At 28.0% G+C, this 5,166-nt stretch overlaps 1 long non-coding RNA gene across 1 annotated transcript; it reads right to left on the minus strand.

Moving 5' to 3' along the window:
- Positions 1-1,483: 1,483 nt before the first annotated feature.
- Positions 1,484-5,166, minus strand: LOC107873624. Its single transcript, XR_001675474.2, has 3 exons — positions 5,067-5,166; positions 4,822-4,916; positions 1,484-1,849 (listed from the first exon to the last, which is right to left on the minus strand). It is a non-coding gene; the product is annotated as an uncharacterized LOC107873624 (long non-coding RNA).

The raw sequence follows: 5,166 nt of genomic DNA on the forward strand, positions 1-5,166 counted from the left end.
AGGGTATTATAGTAAAATAGCCATGTTATTAATGTTTTTCTTAATTGGAGTGCCAAATTAAAATACGACAAGTAAAATAGAACGGAGAAAATATATAACGTACATAGAAAAAAAACGAAGAGTATTAGAAAAAGTAATTAATCATATTAATTATTCTTAATATCAATTAATTATTTATGTTTGCACTGAAGTCAATCTTTACCTAAGAATTTATTTAATTTGTAATTAAAAATGAGATAAAGATTAAAAATTTGATAAAAACATAAATGCTAATGCATGGCCATATAAATTGGAGAAGGGGAGATGAGCCAAAAATGAAGAACTTTTTTTTTATTAAAAAAATAAAAGTAGGTTTTCTTGCCGTATAAAATGTGCCACATTTTTGTGCGGGTATAAAAAATATATATCAATAGTTGATTGGATATTTATGTCATAATTATATTAAAAACTTAATAAATTAATCATTCTACTAGCTTTTTAGTATTAATTCTTTTAATAAAAAAATTATAAATTTTCTAATGAAAATTCAATGACAAAAAGAAGATATTATTTTTTTTGTGTTAGAGGAAGACTTAATTCTAAGAATTAAAAAGAGAGAAAATGAATGATAAAAAGTAAAAGAACAACAACATTAATAAAAGAAATATTTGCATGCATTTAAATTACACTTTAAATTATGCATGCATTTTTAATTCAAAAGATAAAAAAAAAAAAATTAAAACTATGATTTTTGTTTAAAAAAAAAGAAATAGTAATGAAGAATATTGGGAATGCAAACTTAATCTGTCACTACATTTGTTTTCTTCCTCAAAGCTTAATTTTAGTATTTGATTTTTCTACATGAATTATGCACAATTATGTTAATATCGACATTATTTTCACTCTCTCAAATAAAAATTATAAGCGAATGAAAAGATGACACCCCAAAAAAAAAACTTTTTTTTTGTTTTCTTCCATTTATTTTTTTCCTCTTTTTTGTGTAATCTATTTTTATCTATTTAATTTAAGATATGTTAGTTCTAAAGCAAACCAAACAATAAAATTTAAAAGTAATATTACGAAACAATTGTTTTGATTTTTAATTTATGTATCTTATATATACTAATTACTAAATAATTGACATAAAATATTACATGGCAAGAAAATGGGAAGCTATTTAAACTTTTGTTGTTAATAATTTTCATATACATTATTGAAAGAAAAGAAAAAAATTGAAAAGAGATCCGAAATTAAAGAAACGAAAATTTTGACTTCTAAGCATTGTTTTCCTCTGTTTTTTCATTTGCCTTTTTTGTTTGTTCTTCCTTTTATTCTCCCCCATTAATTCCATTTTTAACTATTCAAGCAAATTATCTTAATTAACATCCTAATTTTTTTTTTTGTAAAATATCACAAATAATTTTATTTTCGTTAACTTTTCTTATTTCTTACCATTTTAGAATGGGCACGTCCATAGTTCAAATGTGTATAAAAAGGAGGAAAATGAAAAGATAATTCATAATTTATACAGACTTCAAGGATGTACAAATGATTGGAGGGTAAGCCTCCAAAGAAGTATAGGAGTAGCAATAAATGTATAAAAGATATGAGTTCCACACAACTACATTTCAGTGGACTGGACTCACATAGGTAGTCCAAATATTTCAATTCCTCACTATTGCATAATCTTTTTGAATAGCCCCCCATTAGATCTCCTGAGAAATGTTTTTTGCTGTGGAATTACTCGACTCAAATTTGAGGGAGTTTGATATATCAATTTCCATCAGTAGCAACTCCTCCATAGTAGATATAACCATGTGTAATGTAACTAAAGTCTACAGCTTCTGGTGGTTCAATCTCCTAGTGCTTCCTGTAGATTATCAGATCAAAATACACTCATTAGCAAAAACAAATAACCAAATTACTATAGGTTTCAAAGTCAAATAAAGATACTTACACATCAATGATCATAAATGCCTAAAAGCTGAACTTTGCCTCAATGCTACTTCAAGACTTTTTTGGATTTTCCTTTAGTACGTGCTAATGCTCTTATTAGTAATTAGTTAGTTGGATTGAATTTTTTGTTTTTGTTTTTGGCTATGGATTACTGTTGCTAGCACATAAGAAGAAGAAAAACCAATAATTTAAGAGAAAGAAATCCAAACCTACACACTCAACTCCTCCAATCCTCCGTATATATACACAATTGAATCTACGATAAGGAACTTAAGAGTTGTCCGAAACGTGGGGCAGAGGAAAAGCCTTTTTGGCTTTAAAAATAAATTTAATACAAATTAATGTGGATAGTTATAGACTTAATTATAAATTGATTAAATTTTCAACACATATTTTGAAGGAAATATAAGAGAAAAAAGCCAAAAAATTGACAAAAAAGATAAATACTAATGGTGGCTTTAGAAGTATGCAACATAAGCAAATCTCTAAACCTCCTTTATCGAGAGAGAGAGATTTGTGTTGGGAATATGGATATATATTACTCTTTCCAACTTAATTTATATGATTTGAGTTTTTTTTAGTTAGTTTAAAAAAATAACATATTTTTATATTTATAGAGTGTTTGAATTGATTTATTTTTAAGCGTTTTTAAGTATTTTTTAACTTTTGGAGTTGTTTGGTAAAGACACCGTATTTTTCTGGCTTAAAATGTACAAAAAAAATGTTAAAAATTAAAAGTTGGTTGCTAGCTTATAAATGACTTACAAAAAGCTAATCCAAACATCTCGTTAGTAACCATTAAACTTTAAAATATTTAATTTATCATTAATGAAATAATTATAATCACACAAACATCTATAATTTATTTTGACCACAAATTTTTAAAAATAATTTCTTAAATTTTATATCAAATCAAACTAACTTATATGAATTGAAATGTAGGTAGTAATATTACTTACCTCTATCAAACAAAGTAAAAGACATTATGCTTATCAAGTTAAAGCCAGAAGAGATGTAAAACTATAAACATAACAACGACAATAACAAATATATATATATATATATATATATATAGAGAGAGAGAGAGAGAGAGAGATAGATAGATAGATAGATAGATAGATAGATAGATAATGACTCTAATAAAATAATATAATAATCAAAATACAAAAAATAACAAATAATAACAGAAATTGAAAGATAAAGAAATATAAGAGCAATACTAGAATTACTCTCTCCGTTTGCTTTTACTTGTCATATTTTAATTTACACATCTATTAAAAAAATAGTTATTGACATAGCTATTTTATCATAATACTATTAACTCTTTTTTAATTTTGTTAGCTCTATGATATTCCTATTAAATAATATTTATTATCGTATCTTATAATTAGTTTGGAGAAAAATAATGAATGTTAAGGATAAAATAAAATAAAAAAAATTATCTTTTCTTAATATGTTAAAAATGATAAAATAAAAATAAAAATAAAAATTTAATTAAAAAATAAGTGACAAGTAAAAACGAATGAAGAAAGTAGTGTGGTTGGATGAAGCCTAACTATGGGCGGTTCATATTTTTGTAGGCCCCAAGTGGCAATTTTTCCTATTTATTTATTTGTATATTATTTATTTTATCAAGTTTGTGTCGAGAATAGAGAAAATACATAAAGTCTCCCTTCAATTTATCAGATTTTAAAAAGAAAAGTACTTAAATTATACTTTCGATCAATTACCTCACGAAATTTACCTAAATCATTGTAAATACACCATTTTAACGATAATTTTCAGCAATCCTCATTTTTAAAGAAGCGGTCGTTTAGCACTCTCTACTAAATTAATAATTTAAATTAATTATTAATTTTCAAAGTTGTGTTATTTTTGGGGAAAAATCTGTTCATGGTTTTGGAGATTTGGACAATTTGTTGCGTGAATTTGCTGGCTCTGACCAAAGCCTACTTCGGTGGATTTCCGAGTGATGTGGAGGACCCTTTAGTCTAGAGCTGTCAATACGGGTCGGCTCAGTCCATTCGGGCTAGTTCACACGGGCTTTGAATTTGACGGATCAGGTCGGACTGGCCCATCAAAATGATGGGCCAAAAAACACCAAGCCCACTCCATTATTTTGTGGGCTGCAGGCCTCACGGGCCAGCCCACTTTTTAAAAAATAATATTTTATAATTTAATTTTAAAATATTAATAAACATAAATATTACCAAATAATATTACATAGTGTTAATAATTGTTAATCAAGTCTCCAACATTCTAAAAAAATACTCCTAACAGCGAAATTAAATAACTTTTGACATGATATCCTTTGAACCAAATAAAAATACAAATGAACAATCTAAATAGTTGCATGTATTTGACTTACGGATCGGCCTATGGGCCAGCCCAATCCATATTGCTCAAGCCCTACGGGCCACGGGCTTATAGGGGTCGGGCTAAAAAGTCTGTTCTTAAATGGGCTGTAAAAATTGAAGCCCAACTCCATCAAATTACAGGCAAGATCGGGCCGGCCCTACAGGCCTAACCCATATTGACGGCTCTACTTTAGTCAGCTTGAAACAATTGCTCAATAGTGAGAGACTTGGTACTGTCATAGACTCCAATAATAGTCGAAGTAATAATAGTTTTGAGAAGAATCTGAATGTCAATCCTTATTTAGAACAGAAGCTACAAGTAATGGCAAACCAAAACCAGTTTCAGAATACTGCTTGTGTCAACATTATCAATCAAGAACAGCCTTAGCCCATACGTCACAATTTAGGTGCCCTTGTTTCGAGTTTTGGTGGTCTATTGCCTAAAGTTTCATTTTTTAATGCCAATTGTGACTTCTTGATGAGGAAACAACCATAGGGGCAAATGCAGCAAACAAGTTTAATTTGCTACCTGTTGAACAGTTTCAGCCGAAGCCATTAATTGTACCTAAGCTTGAGGCAGCTGGTGGTGGTGGTAATGATAATTTGATGGTGCCTCGTCATCAACTGCAAGAACAACAGTTTATTTATGATTTCAAAAATAAACTTGATCACTAAATTTAACTTGATTTAAAAAAAATAAGAAAATTGAGACGAAAGTAAAGTTTTTACGTCTGATTTTGTTTAGAAATTACAACATAAATGGAAACATCTTACCTTTTACGGTTGATTTGTTGTGAAAAGTTTGAGAAGAGAGACTATTTTTTTTGTTCAGAAATAGCCAATGGCTATATCAATGGAGGAAGAGAGAATTGAG

This window comes from Capsicum annuum, chromosome 6, assembly GCF_002878395.1.
Source record: "Capsicum annuum cultivar UCD-10X-F1 chromosome 6, UCD10Xv1.1, whole genome shotgun sequence".
NCBI lineage: Eukaryota > Viridiplantae > Streptophyta > Magnoliopsida > Solanales > Solanaceae > Capsicum > Capsicum annuum.